The sequence below is a fragment of the Phascolarctos cinereus genome, unplaced genomic scaffold (assembly GCF_003287225.1).
Source record: "Phascolarctos cinereus isolate Bilbo 61053 unplaced genomic scaffold, phaCin_HiC Scaffold_4;HRSCAF=312, whole genome shotgun sequence".
Taxonomy (NCBI): domain Eukaryota; kingdom Metazoa; phylum Chordata; class Mammalia; order Diprotodontia; family Phascolarctidae; genus Phascolarctos; species Phascolarctos cinereus.
The window spans coordinates 132,537,148-132,557,958 of record NW_027555847.1 but is presented as its reverse complement, the minus strand read 5'-3'; the positions used below and the strand labels follow the sequence as shown (position 1 = coordinate 132,557,958).

At 38.8% G+C, this 20,811-nt stretch overlaps 1 protein-coding gene across 2 annotated transcripts in view; it reads right to left on the bottom strand.

Moving 5' to 3' along the window:
* LMF1 (lipase maturation factor 1) overlaps positions 1–20,811 on the bottom strand; it is a 729,514-nt gene that overhangs the window by 466,928 nt on the left and 241,775 nt on the right. The gene's annotated exons all lie outside the window — the stretch shown is intronic.

Below are 20,811 nucleotides of genomic sequence, written 5' to 3'. Positions count from 1 at the left end.
AGACCTCTGGAGAAAACTGAATGGGGATAGTAAGGAATATACTTTTTTCTCAGAAGAGAGAGGAGGTAGGGAGAGAAAATTTAAAATTCAATAGCTTGTGCAAGTAAATGTTGAAAACTAAAAGTAAAGTAATTAATTTTTTAAAAAATAAGAGCCAGAGCAACATAAGAGGATAGATTCTTATTATGGGGACAGAGATGATCAAGGCACAAATTCAGAAGAGGATAACATTGTTGATATATCCACATCCAAAACCCCAAAGAGGGATATGAACTAGTCTCAAGCCCAAAAAGCCTTATTGGAAGAGTTCAAGAAGGATTTCAAAAGTCAAATAAGAGAGGTAGAAGAATAATCATGAAAGGAAATCAGAGGTATGCAAGAGAGAGTCAATAGCTTAGAAAAAAGAAGGACATAATTGTAGAAAACAAGTCCTTAAAAAATACAATTGGTCAAATGGGGGGAAAAAAGTACACTGAAGAAATCAACTCCTTAAAAAGTAGAATTGGCCAAACAGAACAGGAGGCACAAAAACTCACTGAAGAGAAGAACTCCTCAAAAAGTAAAATGGGCCAAATGGAAAAGGAGATCCAAAATCTACTAGAAGGAAACAATTCATTAAAAATTAGAATTGGGCATGTGGAAGCTAATGACTCTATGAGATATCAAGAATCAGTTAAACAGAAACAAAAGAATGAAAAAATAGAAGAAAACAAAATATCTCAGTGGTAAAACCACTGACCTGGAAAACAGATCCAGAAGAGACAATTTAAAAATTATTGGTCTACCTGAAAAGCATGATGAAAAAAAGAGCATGGACAGCATCTTTCAGGAAATCATCAAGGAAAACTGCCTTGAAGTCCTAGAACCAGAAGGTAAAATAGTCATCAAAAGAATCCACTGATCACCTCCTGAAAGAGATCTCAAATTGAAAACACCAAGGAATACTGTAGCCAAATTCCAAAATTATTAGGTCAAAGAGAAAATACTGCACGCTGCCAGAAAGAAACAATTTAAATGTCATGGAACCATAGTCAAGATTACCCAAGACCTTTCAGCTTCTACATTAAAAGACCAGAGGGTATGGAATATGATATTCCATAAGGCAAAGGAACTTGGATTACAACCACAGATCAACTACCTAATGAAATTGAGCATAATATTTCAGGGGAGAAGATAGACAGTCAATGAAATAGGGGACCTCCAAACCTTCCTGATGAAAAGACCAGAGCTCAACAGAAAATTTGATCTTCAAATACAAGACTCAAGAGAGGCATAAAAAGGTAAACAAGAAAGAAAAAATAAAACAAATCATGTTATTAATAAGAGTAAGGTGTTTACATCTCTATAAGGGAAGATGACACTTGTAACTCTTGAGAATTAAATCATTATTACGACATTTAAAAGGGACATACATAGACAGTGGGTGTGTGTATAAGTTGACTTTGATGTGAAGACAAAAAATCTAATTGAGTGATGAGAAGTGATTATTCTGGGAGAAGAGGAAAGGAGGAGGCAGACAAGGATAAATTACATCATATGAAAAGATACAAAAACAGTAGAGGGAAAGAAGGGAGGGAGATGAGTATTATTTGAATCTTACTCTCATCAGATTTGTCTCAAAGAGGGAATAACATAATCAGTTAGGAAAGAAAGCTGACTTACCCTATAGGAAGTAGGAGGGGAAAAGGGAGAGAAAAAGGAGGGGGTAGATAGAAGGGAGGGAAGAAGTAGTAAAGATAAGGGGGAAGAAAAGGGACGGGACTGATAGAAGGGAGGGCAGACTGAAGGAGGCAGTGGTCAAAAGAAAAACTCCAGTGAGGAGGGAAAGGAAGAAAGGAGAGAGAAAACCATAAGCCTGGGAAAACAGGATGGAGAGAAAGACACAGATAGTAACCATAACTGTGAATGTGAATAGGACAAACTCTCCCACAAAATGGAAGTGGATAGCTGAGTAGATTAAGAACCATAACCCTACAATGGGTTGTTTAAAAACCTGGAAACACATATGAACTGATGCTGAGTGAAATGAGCCTTGAGGACAGGAGAACACTGTACACAGTAACAGCCACATTGTGCAATGACTGACTTTGATAGACGTAGCCCTTCTCAGCAATGCAAGGATTTTAGACAACTCCAAAAGACTCATGATAGAAAATGCTGTTCACATACAGAGAAAGAACTATGGAGTCTGAATGTAGATGGAAGCATACTATTTGCTCTCCTTTTCTTTTCTTTTGTTTTGTTTTTTCTTTCTCATGTTTCTTCCCATTAATTCTTGTTTATATCACGACTAACGTGAAAATGTTTAATATGAACATATAAGTAAAGCCTATATCAGATTGCATGCCCTCTTGGGGAGGAGGGAGGTAAAAGAGAGGGAGAAAATTTAAAACTCAAAATCTTAGGGAAGTGAATGTTGAAAACTAAAAACAAATAATTAATTGTTAAAAATTTAAAAATAAAATAAATATAAAGATATATAAAAGACTGTAAAAATATTGTGTGGGACAGAGAACACTTACTCAAAAATAAAAACAAAGACTTAGATACCTTGAAAGTAGAAAGGAGTTTACTGCTTTCTCATGAGAACGGGGTACCCTCCTAGTTGCCATTTTGGGCCAGGAGAGTATGAGTTTGGTACAGAAATCGAGGCTTATTTATATCCTAACTCAAGCTCCACCTCCCTAACCCCCTTCCCCTCATCCCATTGGCTAGGCTTTCAGGGGGTACAATCTATTCGCGGAGACACAAGTTTGCCCAGAGACAAGAAAAGGCGGGAAGCTTTTCAAGGGCAAGCAGTTCAGGTTGGGGGCAGGGCTATTCTTTCTGCTAAGTACTTAAGAACAGGGTCTGAGTGGGGAAGGGTTTTGAAAGCAAAGATCAAGAACTATTACCAAGAACCACTGACCCCCTGAGGAGGCTTCACTTCTGAGAGATCATCTCTCACAATATGATCTGCTATAGAATATCATTTGTAAAAGTCTGCCTACTTCCCTCTTATACCTTCATCAAGGAAGCACTCATTATGTGTATAGGTTATTTTTTAAAAGATTTGTAGAGATGGAAAAGTAGGCATACAAGTAAGTACCTATATTTTCTTGGTCCTCTTTTTTTCTAATAAGGTTTAAGATTTTTTTTTTCAAGAATTTGGTATCTAGCTCTCTTTCAGATATCTTGAGAATCATTTTTGAGTATCTAAAATATTCTCATTTCTAATGAACATTTTCCCTGTTTACTACATCCAGCCTAACTGTTCCTCCCTTACTTATTTTCTCTAGAACTCTTTCAACTTCCTCATGAAGCATATAAGGAATGAACGAACAAGCATTTACTAAGTGCCTCCTGTGCCCCAGGCAAAATGTTAAGCACAGGGAATATCAACAGGAAAGTGACATAGTTCCTGTCCTCAAGGCACTTACATTCTACTAGAAAGCTATAACACCTATAGTGGAATGGGGCCGAGGAAACAGAGTTTTGGTGTTGGAAGTAACTAAGATTGTGAGTGGAGCCCCAGGGCAAACAGTTGTCTCATCTTTTCCAGTAGCAAGCATTCTTTGGATTATTTGATCTTGGGCAAGAATCAGAAAGGGGATAGAGAAAGTAGCAGGACAAAATGGCACATGGCAAATCTGAGGAATCTCTAGTCTCCTGTAGGATGGCTGCAAAGGACGTGAATCACAGATTAGGAACTGCTAGATTCTGTGAGTGTGAGGTTCAAATGCAAAAACAGTAATTCCACTTCAACTGACAGAGAATAGTTGTTAGATTGTTATTTTGTTGGGGGTGGGGGAGGTTCTTTTTGTCAAATCTTAATAAATCATTCCCATTCTTCATCCATTTGTTGTTCTCGTCTTAGTCTCATCCTTAAATAACTTTAGGATGATTGTATTTAACTGGGTTTCTCATCAGGCTTTCTTGCAACTTTGTTGTCATCAGCTTTGATGTTTTTTACAAGGCCATACTGCTCATAATCTCCTACCATGACCATAAGCATATACATCCCCTTGCTTCAAGATATGCCTGATTTAATTATCAATAGGAACAAAGAATGGAGGAAGAATTGGTTAGGAAAAAAGGTATTAAGAGACTTGAGGAACAGGAAAAAACTTGACATTTTTCTTGATATTACTGAATGATTCATAATCAGGTCATGATTAACTTCTTCCTTCTTTCCTGGCCTCTATTTTTTTTCTCAGGAAGTTGTCACAAAGACATTATAAAAAGACCAAGTATTATGGATGAGTAGCTCACTATGAGGAGTGGGGGGTTTTTTTGTTTGTTTTGTTTTGTTTTTTCAGCCAAAGACAAGCTTTATTAGAACATCCGTCATATTGGGCAGACTCTTAAGGAGTTTGAACATTAGTGAGCTATTGGCTAGATTATAAGAATCTGAACAGTGGCTAGGTTTTAAGAATCTAAGCATCTCAATGGAGACAAGATGGACCTTATATACAGAAAGACTATGGATCTAGGAGTGGCCAAGTAGTCTATGAGGTAACAGAACTCCAAGGACCTGGATCCAGTGGCCAAGGGAGAATGGCACCTAGATAGGACTAAGGGTGAGAAGTGGCCTGAGGCCATAGGGAGGTAAGACAATGGAGGGCTTGGCTAGGCTAAGGGTAACAGAGAATTGGGAGACTGGGTTTAGCCACAATGAAAGACTAGTTGATGGGATTATAGCCTCAGGCAAAAACCAGAGATTTGGCCAAGTGGGAAAGTCCAGGGTTTTTCCTTTTTGGGGTCTAGATCCCACCCTCATCATTCCCCCCTCAAACAAATCAGACTCAAATTCTTTTTGGGTAAGGGGTGAAGGTCTTGGCTTCTGAAACTGCTTCCTGCTGGCAAGGACACAGAGCTGTCCCTGCCTCAAGGGGGTCCCAAAGAGCAGGTTGACTGGAATCAAGCACAAGTTGCATCCAGGGAACTATGGGAGGACATTGGCTGGTACCCACTGTTTGCTACCAACTGAAGGTGAATGGTCTCTAGTCTGGAAGACACAAATCTAACAGAAAAGACCGCAGGGCCCAGATATAAAGCAGGGACCAGATTTAGGGCCCAAATATGAGAGGATAAAACATCCTCAGCTCTATTTGGATTCAGATAATTCAGTTTTCCAACCATGCAGTATCAAATCCACCTCATAGCCAGACTCAGGAATAGCCAGGTGGGTAACATTCCCTTTCAAAGGAATGTAAGGGGGAAACTGAGCCAGGAGGATCCCATTTTGGACTGAGGTTAAAATTGTCCTCTCAGCTGTTCCCAATGCTGACTTCCCACCACTATCACATTCTCTCTGAGTAGCTTGTGGCATGTCTCAGATGGTGGATTATTGATTTATGGATGGATTATTAAGATCCATTAGACAACTCAAAATAAAATCCCATGAGCTTTTACCTCACATAGAAAGCTTCACTAATCACAGCTTAGGAAAAACTTTTCCAGGATTTACATCTCAAACTTAAATTTGTCCTGGTGTAAAAAGCCAATCATTAGAGATTATTTCTACATACTTGCAAATTCTCAGCAAGACAAAATCCAAACAGGCTTTTTGACAAGTTTACACATTAAAACAATAACCAACAACAGCCAAATTATTTTAGTGGCAACCAAATTATGAAAAGTTGCTTGACATAACTAATACAAAAAGTTCACCAATTTGAAACTTGAAACAAACCCATTACCAATCAGTTGACTTCAATTTTATTAAACGCATTTCCAGATTACTTTACACAGAGGATCAACATTTCACTAACAGTTAAAACTATAACTTTAAAAAGAGTGTGCTTACCCAAGTTCAAAGACTAGCTTCTTTACCTTGAGCGGGATGTACTGAACCTGGGTGATGCTTCTAGGCAAAGGTTGCCCCAGGGCCCAAAGCCATTGGCAGTGGGGCCCATTTTACTGCTAATGCACTGTTGGTGGAGTTGTGAACTGATCCAACTGTTCTGGAGAGCAATTTGGAACTATGCCCAAAGGGCTATAAAAATGTGTATATCCTTTGACCCAGCAATACCATTTCTAGGTCTGTATCCCAAAGAGATCATAAAAATGGGAAAGGGACCCACACGTACAAAAATATTTACAGCAGCTCTTTCTGTGGTGGCTAAGAATTGGAAATTGAGGGGATGCCCATCAATTAGGGAATGGCTGAACAAGTTGTGGTATATAAATGTAATAGAATATTGTTGTGCTATAAGAAACGTTGAGCAAGCGGACTTCAGAAAAACCTGGAAAGATTTGCTTTGTTTCTTCTTTCTTGTGGTTCCTATTGGTTCTAATTCTTCTTTGCAACATGACTAATGTGAAAATATGCTTAATAGGAATATATATGTACAGCCTATATCAGATTGCATGCCATCTTAGGGAGGGAGGGGGAGAAAATTTAAAACTCAAAAGCTTATGGAAGTGACTGCTGAAAATAAAAATAAATTAAGAAAAAAAAATAAGTATGTGGGCATGGAAAAATAATTTAATGTTAATAGTTTAGATTTATGCAAAGGAAGAAAGGAAGGAGAGAAAAAGAGAGAGAAAGAAAAAGACATTGTATAATCAGCAATGTTGTAAGAAATTATTTTTATAACGTATGAACAGATGACTATGTAATACCAGCTGACAACTTCTGTGTAAGGAGCTCACTATAAGAAGTGTTTTAAGTTAGGGGCTTCACAAAGTGTCAGCTGTGCTGGCAGTCTAGTTCTTCTAATCCTATCACAGCTCCTGAGTAAATCCTAATTAGAGTGGACTTCTGCATCTCAATCTGCTTCCCTGTTAGAGTTACCCAGCATCACCTGTATTAAGATGCAATGCTGCAACAGTATAAAAAATATTAGACTAAAAACCAGCAGACATGAGATCAAGTCCAGACTCAGCAAAAACCAGCTGTGGATAATGTAAAGGAAACAATGCTGAAAGACTTCAGAAGATACCTCTTCATTTCTCACTCCCTCCACCCAGCAATGGCCTTAATCCCTTGCCTACAACATCATATTTTTCTGATGTTTTGAACCTCTTTTCTTTTTCTTCCTTCCTTTTTCCATCCTTAATGTGAGATGTGGCTTTCTAGGAGGTAGTGGGGAAAGGAACACATTGGGAAATATAGGTGATATAAAATCCAGACTAGCAATAAAAAAAGATTATTTTAAAAAAAGGTTTCAGAATTCTGAAGGATAGAGGGGTGGGCAGCAGCACAGATGATCACTGGGAAGTGGCAACAATGATTTCTTTTTTTAAAGAGAAAAAAAAGAAGGGAAAAAAGTACCTTGGACCTTGAACAAGCACTCAATCACTCTAGTTTAAATGTATTTGTTAAATGGATTCTATTTTTCTTTTTTCTTCTTTTTCTCTAATGGAGGGAGGTAGGAAAGAATAAATAATAAATAAATAATAAATGCTTAATTTTTTTTTAATAAAATCTAAATTAAAACAATTAAAATGGAGCAAAAGTGGCAAGAAGTAGGGGGTAAGATGAGATCAGACTGAGAATCAGCATGGTGTAGCAAATAGGAAGATAGTGTAATGAGGAAAAATGTTTTAGTTTTTGTGGGTTTTTTGAGAGTCTGGGGAGGCAGAGGATTTCTGGAGAGTCACACAATAGCATGAGGGAACTGGATGCCTTAGGGGTAGGGAACCTGCAGCCTCGAGGCCACATGTGGCCTTCTAGGTTCTCAGCTGCAGCCCTTTGACAGAATCCAAACTCCACAGAACAAATCCCCTTAATAAAAGGATTTGTTCTGTAAAAGCTTGGACTCCATCAAAAGGCTGTACCCAAAGACCTAAAAGGCCACAAGTGGCCTCAAGGCCTCAGATTCTCCCTTGTTGCTTTAGAGGATAAGAGCCATCAGGAACCCAGAAGAGGTCACTGAAAGATAATACCAAAGACAAACTAAAGAAAGTACAAAAACCAAGATGTATGAACGGAGAAATACAAAGAGTGAGACCTTTCTGAGAAGACTGCTAGACCCATGCTTATTTAACATTTCAACAAATGATGTAGGTCTAGGAGACAAAAAAGGCACAGAGAAATTTTCAAGTCTGCCAGCTATCCTGAAGTCTTTCTAAGAAGTAAAATAGACAGCTGACAAGGACAAAACTTTAGAAAGATCTCATAAAGTTTTTTAAGTGAGTAACCAAGTAGCAAATCAAACCCTGTGGCGCAGTGGAAAGCAATGCGCTAAGAGGAAAACAGCACAAATTATACTTACAAAATTATGTACTCTGAGCTATAAGAGCACTGCTATTAAAGAACACTCTCACAAGCTTGAGAAAGGGTCACTTTAGCACAAATTAAATTAAGTATTAGTATATATAATAGGTAATAAACTTAGAGAAGTTATAAGTGAAAAGAATGCCCCGTTGTTAAATCAAAAAAAAAAAAACAAAAAATATGTAAGAGCCCAATGGACACAGAGGACTCCACAAGGTACTGGATAAGATAGAAAGCTAAGACATGATAGTGTCACTGCCCTCATTACCTGCCCTTACAACAGAAGACAGCAATGCAGAAAGATATAACAGATAAACTACATGATAAATGCCTTAGGGGGATACGAAACAAAGTGTTCTGTGGAACTGAAGAGGGAATGTCACAATGGATGGAGGTTGACAGACAACCTGACACAATGTTTGAGTTTTACATTTCATAAGTAAAGAGGGGAAGGACATTCCAGACATAGGAGGCAACATGAGCAAGGACAAAGAGAGGGGAGGACACTCCACAGGATACAGCAATTTGGCTGAAGCACAGAGTATGTGTAGAGGGCAATGATAAGAGATAAAGATAAAAAGACAGGGTAGCATCAGATTTTGGAGGGCCTTGACAGGTTGACAAAAGTGTTTGGACTTTGAAAGGGGACCTAGTGAAGATTTTTTAATAACACAGTAATGTATCAGAACTATGCCTAAGAAAAATTATTCTTGCTGGAACTGGACACATAAGCTGAAGGCCTTAGTAATTAGTGATGCACAAAGAAATGTCTGGAGGTTATAACAACAGTCCAGGTCAGTGGTAATAAAGGTATTACTAACAGTGGGTAGTAACAACAGAAAGCATGCAAGAGATATTATAGAGGCAGAATCAAAATGGCTTTAGTACCTAAAAGGACAAAAACAGTTATAGAAGAGGCCATCTCCAGGGCTCCAAATGGGATCATAAGCAGAGACAACCAAGTTGAGAGGAATATTTTTAGGGAAGGATGAACTCAGGTTCAGACATGTTAAACTTGAGGTGCTCTGGGGAACGGTTCTGAAGGTAACTAGGTGAGCAGGCCTGGTGTTCCAAAAGCAGACAGGGCTGAGTATATAGATCTGGAAACCATCTACATAGAGGGTAGAATGAAAGCTGCAGGAATGAAAAAAAATTCCAAGGAAGAAAATATTAAAAGAGAGGTCAAAGAGAAACCCTCATGGAATCCCCATATTAAGATACCAGGAAGAAAACAAGAACCCATCAAAGGACAGCTGAGAGGCAGCTTGGTTTATTGTCCTGGATTTAAAGCCAGAAAGACCTAGACCTCTGATAGAGACTCGCTAAGTGACATTTAACCTCTTTGAGACTGAGCTAAATGGACTCTAAATTCCTCTCCTGTCTCTAAACTTACAATCCTATGACCCAAAGGAGGGGTGGTTATAAAGGCAGAAAGAGAATCCAAAGACTGTGATTTCTTTGAATTCAAGAGAAAGAGTTTCTAGTCTGAAAAGGGGGTCAACTTGTATCAAAAGTAAAAAACGTTAAGGGAGGCAAGAACGGGGGGGAAAAAATCACTGGAAAGGCAGCATGGTACAGTGGAAAGCATGATAGATTTGGAGTCAGAGTTCAAATACTTGGGTTTGAATACCTGGCTCTGCTACTTACTACCCATGTGAATTTGGGAAAGTTGTAACCCCTCTGGGCCTCAATTCCTCATCTGTGAAACGGAGGAGTCAGCCCAATTGGCCTTTGAGGGCCCTTCCGGCTCTACGTCTATGATACTGATACTTTGGCATGATCAGTACTGTGCTCTAACCAGTTAGAATAAACAGTCTTGACACCTAGATTTGGAAATTAGGTCTTTGGTAGAACAAGGATAGAAACCAGTTTCCAAGAAGCAGAGAAAACACGAACATCAAATACAAACAATTTTTTCAAGAAATTTAACAGTAAGAAGAAAATGAGAAATGAGATGGTGTCTAGATGGATAGCAGAGTCAAGGGATGGCTTTTTCAGGGTTGACAAAGTACCAGTATGTCTAGGTAGATGAGAAGCAATCAGAGGCCAGGAAGAGATAAAAGATACATGAGAGAAAGAACGATTACTGCTGGGGTAAGATCCTGGGGGAAATAGAAGGGAATGAGATCAAGGATGCAAGTAGAGGAAACATGATTTTGATTAGTTAACCATTCCTCTTCTGTGACTAAAGGGAAAGCAAAAAAAGAAGGAGTTTTAAGGAACAGAAGAAGGTAGCTAAGATTGCTAATGTCTGATGGTCTCAATCTTCTCAATGAAGAGGATAGGTCATCTACCTCCTACTGGTAAGGGAGTGGAGGTAGCATTGGGAGGGAGAGGGAAAAAATTCTGGAACATATGTTCAGAAGAATGAGACAGAGTCAATAAGATCATAGTTAAAAAGATTATTAAGCAGCACAGAGAACTCACCTTTAGGTTTTTCTTTTTATTTGCCAGACCTGTGATTTAACTGGTGAACAGAACTTCAAGTGAGCAACTTCCTCTTTCAATTCAGATTGGCATATTCTCTGGTACTTATAAACCTAATAGTGGACAAAGTTTCCTAATTTTTTCCATCAACATGTTACAGGAAGGCAGAAAGCAGATGGTATGGGTTACCCAGGATGAGGGTTTGAAGGTAGGATGTGGAGAAGTTACTAGGACAAGAAATTCAAGGACAGCAGCTAGTATGACATTCAAATGGAAGGTCATGTGGTCTAGGTTGAGAACAGAGGTAAGTTATATTAGAGTATATATTATGAAACAGAAAAATCAGAGATGGCTCAAGTGACTAGGAGTCCCAATAAGGGCAGAGTAGATTTGCTGAGTGAGACAGCAGGAGAGATAAAAAAATAGAAGGTTGGAAGCAGAGCATAGGACAGGGAGAGGGACCATACCTATGATTTTTATGGGTTATCAGATACTCTCTCTGCTAAACTTCCTCTACCAAAGCAGGGTCCACAACTCCTCTGAAAAGTGCAGGGAGCACCGAAAGGCTGTGATTTACCCAGGATCACAAAGCCATTATGTGTCAAAGGCAAGACTTGAATTCAAGTCTTCTTGACTCATAGCCTAGCTGGAAAGATAGGAAGAGGCAAGTCTGTGAAGGGCTTTAAATGCCAAGTAATATCAGTTTAGCATTTTAAAGATGTAACAGAATTTACTGACAAAAGGGAATCCTCTTCCCACTTCATCCTTTTAAACAATGCTATACTTGTAATCCACTTAAGAATAAATACTTTAAAAAAAACCCACCTTTCTTATAAGGAAAGTAATTCTGAAAAGGATCATGAATAACCAACAACTTAGTCCCTATCTTCTGAGATAAGCTTCCTATATATTATTTTTCACACTTTAAAATACACAACCCATCCACAATTTACATATATCACATAGCCCTTCCCTCACATCTCAGTTTGGATAAATATTTGCATTTTAGAACCTTAGTGGTTACTTCTGTTTACTCTGCTCTGGGTAGTATACCCCAGAACTCCCCTTCACAGCCACGCTTTTAATGGAAATCTTCCTTTGGTGTAGAATTCAAAGCCTACATATGATTTTCACTTTATACTCTTGTTTTTAACTTATGAGAATTTATATTTTGTCTCTCTAGTTCATTATTTTTATCTTCAAAAGTTAATCTGTGGGGTGGTTAGGTGGCACAGTGGCTAGAACACCAACCCTGAAGTCAGGAGGACCTGAGTTCAAATCCAGCCTCAGACACATAACACTCACTAGCTGTGTGACTCCGGGCAAGTCACTTAACCCCAATTGCCTCGTCAAAAAAAAAAACAAAAAACAAAGTTAATCTGATTAATATGATTGTACACGTATAACCTATATTAGATTTCTTATTGTCTTGGGGAGGAGGGAAGGGAGTGAGGGAGAAAAATTTGGCACTCAAAATATTATAAAAGTGAATGCTGAAAACTATATTTACATGTAATTGGGAAAAAATAAAATACTATTAAGTGGGGAAAAAAAGAAAAAATTAATCTGAGTATAAACTCAGTAATGGTATTGGTTCTAACCTCAAAAAAAAAATCAGTCAAATTACCAAATATTTCCACTGTGTTAGCCATACCAATATTTAAAACTACGTCATCTTCAAGAAGGGGCACAACTAAAATGCTACCCTGCCTCCTTGGTGTGTGTGTGTGTGTGTGCACACTCTTCTTATCTGAGAGCACAAGAGGGCAAGAACTATGTCAGAATCTGTTTGTTTCAAAAAGGGCATAATGAATACCTACCACATGCAAGACCCTGTATTTAGTGTTATGGGTGATTCTTTGAGAAGAATCAAATATTCAAGAAGAATGAGTCCCTGTAGGTCAAAGAAAACAGTATGAAATTCAAAAGCAATACATCTTAATACTTGGGTTCAAAAAATTAACTTCACAAGGTGAGGGATAAGAGGCCAGAGAACAGTTCTTCCAAACATCAGGGGTTTTTATTGACTCTAAGCTGAATGTGAATGTTAACAGCCACCAAAAACACTAATGCAAGCTTAGGCCACATCAGGAAAGGCAGAATGCCCAGAATAAGGAAAAGTGGTAAAACTATCAAGATGATATCTCAGAAGATGACATTTAGAGAACTGTGCTCAGTTCTAGAAGGCATATTTTAGGAAAGACACTGCTAAGCTGAAAAATGTCTGAAAGAGGGTGACCAGAACAATAAAAGGCCTTAAGCTCATGCTATATGAAAATCAACTGTAGGAATTAGGGATATTTAGCCTGGAGAGGAGAGAGAGAACATGGAAGCTATCCACATAAGTGAAGGGCTTTTACGTGGAAAAAGGATTACACTTGCTATGTTTGTTCCCTTAAGGAAAAACTAATAGAAATAGAGGGCAGATACAGAAAGAAAATATTTAGGCTTGTTAAAAAGAAATACACTCTACTTGTTAGAGCTATCCAACAGCAGAACAGGCTCTCTCAGGAAGAACTTAGTTCCTTGGTTTCCCCCGAATTTCTTTTACTACTTCCAAACCCAAACATTCTCAAAAAGTTGTGTTTATTTTTTTTAAACAATAGCAATGAGAGCTCCCGCATAAGTTATATATGGGAATGGCAGAGGTAGCAGTTATGAGCATGGGACTGGAAGACTGTCCCTTGGTGAGGATGCTGAAGAAGAGATTGTTGTTCAGGTATACAGATTAGGCTAAATGACTTCTTAGGTTCCTTCAAGCTCCTAGTTTCTGCATGAGTGTGTGATTTAAGAAGAACCTCCCACAGTTCCAGTATATTAACAACCCACATATGTAAACAGTAACTGCTACCTCATCATTCCCACACCTGACTCCTATAAGAACTCTCACTGCCATCACCGCCATAATAGGAGAGAAATGAACTTTTAGAAAATGTGTGGTTTCATAAACAGAAGAAACTAAAAAACCCCAAAAATAAAACAGGAACAAATTGGGAGATATGACGCTGGAGACAAATTTCCTAAAGACTGTTATAGTGAGTCTCCTTGGTATACCTTTAACCAAAAATATCTTCGAAGAAATTATGTAATTTAAGAGCTAGGTAGGATCTAATCAGCTATCTAGTCCAACCCATACCTAAAGAATCTCCCTATACCACCTCTGACAAAGCCAACCAGCCTCCCAAATACCTAGTAAATATCTTTTACTTCACTTTTATTCTGCCTGAAGTTATATGAATAAGAGATCAAATTAGTTCAAAAAGCATCCTTGTTTAAAAAACACAAATCCCTCTCACAGGATTAAAAGTCTATCAGTGGGGAAGGCAAGATGGCAGAGTAAGTAGTAAATTGCCATAACTCTCCCATATTCACCTCCAAACAACCATAAAACAGCACCCCCAAAACAAATCCTGGAACAGTAGAACCAACAAAAAGATAGGATGAAACAATCTTTTAGCCCAACAAACACGGAAGATCACCAAGAAAGGTCTGTCTCATTTGGGTAAAAGGGAAGCACAGTCCAGGATGGGAGTGTCCCAACAAGCCAGCAGCAAGCCCCACCTGAGCAAACCAGCAGGAGATCCAGAGACCCAGTACACTGAAGTAAATAAATGCCAACACTAGGACCCCCCACATGCCTCAGCATACCCAGGGAACAGGCACAGCCCAGCGCCGAGAATTCTCACGTGCTTTACCATAGTCCTGGGCAAACAGGCAGCCTACAGGGGCCAGACCACCAAGTGCTTCAATGTAGTCACAGGGAAACACAGAAACATCCAAGTGGCCTCAGCAAACATCACACACCACTCCTATGTCACCAACTTAGCACCTGGTAAGGTGCCAGACCCCTACAGCCTCCAGGAGCGACCCCCACCCTACCACCTCAGCATAACAACAGACATTAGGATCCCCCATGGGCCACAGGGGAATATCAGTACAGCACTGGGTAAACAGCCAAGGCCTATATATAGCCCCTGGTACAAGAAGCCTGACACAATGCTCCTTCCCTCTCAGGAACAGAGCTTAAATTTAAGAAAAAAGGCCCGGAGCAATTGGAAGCTAGTGACTTTATGAGAAATCAAGACACTGTATGGGGCAGAGCCAAGATGGTGCAGCGAAAGCAGTGACTTGAGCTCTCCTTCAAACCCCTCCAAATACTCATAAAAAATGGCTCTAAACAAATTCTGAAGCAGCAGAACCCACAAAAAGACAGAGTGAAACAAATTTCCAGCCCAAGACAACCTGGATGATTGATCAGAAAGGTATATCGCCTGGGCTGGGAGCACAGTATAGTGCAGCATGGGTGTGCAGGCCTCAGTGAACCTGAAGCAGGCCTCAGAGGACTGAATCTCTGGCAGCTGTGGAAGTTTCCAGACTCCTCAATCCACCAATGCCAAAGACAACTTAGAAGGTCAATGGGAAAAGTCTGTTTCTGTCGGTGCTGAGAAAGGAAGGTGGGGTCTCAGCTCCATTTCCCAAGAGTGTGGCCCTGGGGGGGCAGCTGCTTCCCAAGCTTCCAGCCCACAGACTGAGGGGGAATCCAGTGGCTGATCAGAGAGGGATTGCAGGGATCTCTTTGCCAATGCTGAGGCAGGAATCTCTTGCTTTGCCTGTGTTTGGATCTGGGTCACAGTTCTGGGCAGCGGTGCTGGGGTGAGGAGGAATGCTGGCGTGGTAGAGCTTATAGTGGCTGTGGAGAGGAACCCATCCTCACAGTTACAGGACAGAAAGCAGTACTTATAGTCACAGGCCAGGAAAGGAGTAAACACCTCGCCCCTTATCATACCACCTTGGAAGAACTGAAAATTTACAGGTCCCTGCAAGTATCTCTGAAAACAGCTATACAAACCCCTGAAGCTTGGGACAGTACACTCTCCACATTGGAAGAAGACTCTTACCTTAACAAAGAGTTTAAAACTCAAGTATTGGCTGGGATGATGAGCAAGCAGCACAAAAAGTGTCAGACTATATTATCTTACTTTGGTGACAAAGAAGATCAAAATATACAACCAGAAGAAGACAACAAAGTTAAAGCTCCTACATCCAAAGCCTCCAAGAAAAATATGAATCAGTCCCAGGCTTTGGAAGAACTCAAAAGTGATCTTGAGAAGCAAGTAAGGGAAGTAGAGGAAAAACTGGGAAGAGAAATGAGAGTGATGCAAGAAAATCATGAAAAACAAGTCAACAGCTTGCTAAAGGAGACCCAAAAAAATACTGAAGAAAATAACACCTTAAAAAATAGCCTAACCCAAATGGCAAAAGAGGTCCAAAAAGCCAAAGAGGAGAATAATGCCCTAAAAAGAAAAATTGGCCAAATGGAAAAGGAAGTCCAAAAGATTACTGAAGAAAATACTTCCTTAAAAATTAGAATAGAGCAATTGGAAATAGTGACTTTATGAGAAATCAAGACACTGTAAAACAAATCCAAAAGAATGAAAAATAGAAAACAATGTGAAATATCTCATTGGAAAAACAACTGACCTGGAAAATAGATCCAGGAGAGAATTTAAAAATTATTGGACTATCTGAAAGCCATGATCAAAAAAAGAGCCTAGACATCATCTTTCAAGAAATTATCAAGGAAAACTGCCCTGATATTTTAGAACCAGAGGGCAAAATAGAAATTGAAAGAATCCACTGATCTCCTCCTGAAAGAGATCCCCAAAGGAAAACTCCTAGGAATATTGTAGCCAAATTCCAGAGTTCCCAGGTCAAGGAGAAAATATTACAAGCTGCCAGAAAAAAACAATTCAAGTACTGTGGAAAACAATCAGGATAACACAAGATTTAGCAGCTTCTACATTAAAGGACCACAGGGCATGGAATATAATATTCTGGAGGGCAAAGGAGATAGGATTACAACCAAGAATCACCTACCCAGCAAAACTGAGTATAATCCTTCAGGGGAAAAAATGGTCATTCAGTGAAATAGAGGACTTTCAAGCATTCTTGATGAAAAGACCAGAGCTGAATAGAAAATTTGACTTTCAAATACAAGACTCAAGTGGAACATGAAGAGGTAAACAGGAAAGAGAAATCATAAGAGACTTATTAAGGTTGAACTGTTTACATTCCTGCATGGAAAGATGATATTTATAACTCATGAGACCTTTGTCAGTATTAGGGTAGTTGGAGGAAAAAATTATATGTATATATATGTATGTGATAGATGTGTAGTGATAGATAGATAGATAGATAGATAGATAAGGGCACATGAGTTGAAGATAAGGGGTGATATCTGGAGAATAAAATTAAGGGTGAGAGAGGATTATACGGAGAAGGAGAAAGGGAGAGGTAGAATGGGGTAAATTATCTCACAAAACAGACAAGAAAAGGCTTTTACAGTGGAGGGGAAGTTGGGGAAAGTGAGAGGGAATGAGTGAATCTTATTCTCATAGGATTTGGCTTAAGGAGGGAATAACATACACACTCAATAGGGTATGGAAATGTATCTTACCCTACAGGAAAATAGGGGGGGAAGGTACAAGAGAGCAGGGGGATGATAGAGGGGAGGGCAGACTGGGAGAGGCGGTAATCAGACATACACACTTCTAAGGAAGGACAGGGTCAAAAGAGAGAATAGAATAAATGGGGGGCAGGATAAGATGAAAGGAAATATACTTCAGTTTTTCACAACATGAATACTATGGAAGTGTTTTGCATGATTACACATGTATAACCTGTATCAAGTTGCTTGCCTTCTCAGTGGGGGTTGGTGAGGAGGGAGGAAGGAAGAAAATTTGGAACCCAAAGTTTTAAAAACAAAAGTTTTTTAAAAATTGCTTTCACATGCAACTGGGAAATAAGATATGCAGGAAATGGGATACAGAAATCTATCCTGCCCTATAGGAAAATTGAAAGGGAAGGGGATAAGAGAAGGGGGGGAGATAGAAGGGAGGGCAGATTAGGAGAAGGGGTATTCAGAATGCATGCCATCTTGAAGTAGGGGGAGGGATGAGATGGAGAGAAAATTTGAAACTCAAAATCTTGTGGAAGTGAATGTTGAAAGCTGAAAATAAATAAATTAATTTTTAAAAAGAAATGTTTTGATGAAGTTGGCAAGAAAATTAAACATCCCGAGTGGGATGCTTTTAATAGATGGCTAGTCCAAACCACCAGAAAAAAGAAAAAGGCCTAAAAGACATGAGCAAAACACAACAACAAAAAAATCTGACCTTAGGTTGACATGTAAGATCAAAGACACAAACTCAGAAGAAGACAATAAATGTCAAAACACTTATGGGCAAAACCCCAAAGAAAAATGGGAAGTGGTCTCAAACCCAGAAAGAACTCATAGAAAAAGCTCAAAAACTCATATAAGTAGAAGAAAAATTGGGAAAAGAAATGAGAGTGATGAAAGAGAATTATGAAAAAAAAGTCAACAGCTTGGAAAAAGAAAACAACTCCTAAAAAGTACAATTGGCCAAATAAAAAAAGAAGTACAAAACCTGGGGAAAATAACTCCTTAAAAGTTATAATTGGGGGCCAGCTAGGTGGCACAGTGGAGAGCACCAGCCCTGAAGTCAGGAGCACCTGAGTTCAAATCCAGCCGCATACACAATATTCACTAGCTGTGTGACCCTGGCCAAGTCACTTAACCCCGACTGCCTTGCAAAAAAAAAGTTATAAGTGGGCAAGTAGAAGCTAATGACTCTATGAGACATCAAGAATCAATCAAACAAATTGAAAAGAATGAAAAAATAGAAAAAAATGTAAAATACCTCATTGGAAAAACAATTGACCTAGAAAACTCATCAAGGAGAAACAATGTCAGAATCACTGGACTACCATAAACCATAATCAAAAGGAGGACCTCCACAGCATCTTTCAAGAAATTATCAAAGAAAACTGCAGTGATATCCTGGAACCAGAGGGCAAAATAGACATTGAAAGAATCCACTGATCATATCGGGAAAGAGATCCCAAAATAAAAACTCCAAGCAATATGATAGCCAAATCACAGAATTATCAGGTCAAGGAAAAAATACTGCAAGTGACCAGAAAGAAACAGGTAAAATATCAGGGAGCCACAATCAGGATTACATAGGACTTAGCACCTGCAACATGAAAGGATCAAAGGTCATGGAACATGATATTCCAGAAGGCAAAGGAGCTAGGACTACAACCAAGAATCACCTATCCAAGGAAATTAAGCATAATACTTCAAGGGGAAAAAAATGGTCACTCAATGAAATAGAAGAATTTCAGGCTTTCATAAGGAGAACACCAGAATTGAATAAAAAATTTCATCTCCAATTTCAAGACCCAAGAGAAGCCTAAAAAAGGGAAAAGAAAACATAAGGGATTCAATAGAGCTGAATATGGGAAGACGATGCTTGCAATTCTTAATAATTGTGCCACTAATAGTACAGCTAGAAGAAATATACATAGACAGAGGGTATAGGAATACGGTGAATTTGAAGGAATGACACAAAAAATTAAGGGATAATAAAGAGCAGTCTACTGGTTACAGAAGGAAGAGAGAGGTAGAATGGTGTAAATTATTTCACATGAAGGGGTGAAAAAAGCCTATTACAGTGGAGGAAAAGATGGGAAGGTAGGTAATGGACACTGCTTGAACCTTATTCTTATCAGTATTGGCTCACAGAGGGACTAATATACACAATCAATTGAATATAGAAATCTATCTTACCTTATGGGAAAGTAGGAGGAGAGTAAGTTAATGAGGTGGGGGGGCAACTGACAGAAGTGAGAGCAGACTGGGGAAGGAGGTAGACAGAAGCAAGTCACTGGTAAAGATGTGCTATCCACATCCAGATAAAAACTGATGGACTCTGAATGCAGATTGAAGCATACTTTTTTTCCACTTACTTTATTCTTTTTCATGTTTTTTTTTCCCTTTTGATCTGTTTCTTCTTTCACAACTGTGACTAAAATGGAATATGTTTTACATGATAGCACATGTATAATCTATATCAAATTGCCTACCATTTTTAGAAGAGGGGAAGGGGGTGAGAGAAGGAGAAAAATTTGGAACTCAAAATCTTATAAAATTGAAGGCTAAAAATTGGTTTGACATGTAATCAGGAGGAAAAAATAAAATACTATTAAACAACAATAAAAAATTCTATAAGTCTCTGAAATATTAGCAGGAATTATTTCAACCAGGTTACATTTCTCTAACATCTAACTGAGAAATTCAACAATGAGAAATGGGGAGTCTTGCTTGGGATGAGAGAGATAAAAGAAGTAGACAATTATAAATCATGAAATAATTTGGATGGTAGAAGAGACCTAAAGAGGGTGAAGTAGTTGAAAAGTCAAGGCAGCACAAAGAAATTAGGTACCTGGGCACAAGGCACTAGGCCGTGGGGGGTGCAGGGAGAGTTGGGGGGAGAGTAGAAATATAGATCTTTTTTCAGTCTGCATCTTCCTTGATCTCTCTTAAGTTTTCAGTACTATTAATCACCCCTATTCTTGTTATACTCTTCCCCTTGGGATCCTGCCACAGTACTGTCTCCTAATTCTCCTTCTAATCAATCAAACAACAAGCTTTCATTACATATCTGCTTTGTGCTAGGCACTGGAGAAACAAAGACAGAAAAACTGCTACCAATATCAAGGAGCTTGCATCCTATAGGGAAAACAATGTGAACATTTGCATTATATGCAAAATGCATACAAGGTAATTTGGGGGTGGAGAGCACTAAGGAAAAGTCTCCCGCTGGCATTTGGATTGAGTTTTGAATGACAAATAAAAATGACATTCTTATATGTGCTCTTAAAATTCTCTTTACATTACACTGAGACACTGAGTACACATATGGATAGATTTCCAGAAAAAAAAAAAATACTTTGTGTTAAAAGATTTCAAAAGTGGCAGGGGCCCATCTGAAATAAAAATTGAAGGAAAGTCTAACAGTGGAAGAAGTTCACTGATTCTGATGGACGGGATATTTGGGGTAGGCAGGAAGGCAGAGGAGATGCAAATCTCACTTTGAACAAAAAGGGGATAACCAAGTAACAACCATCCAATAACATAATTGACAATTATAGGAAATGCCACCCCCCCCACCCACACAAGAAAACAAGGCAAAATGAAAATATATAAGTGATCTAATGCTGAAGCTGGTGGCCTATAAAATAAAATGGATGACTGACTGTAATGCTTGGTAATAAAGACTTCCATACAAATTTAGTAAAAAGAGTAGAATCAATAA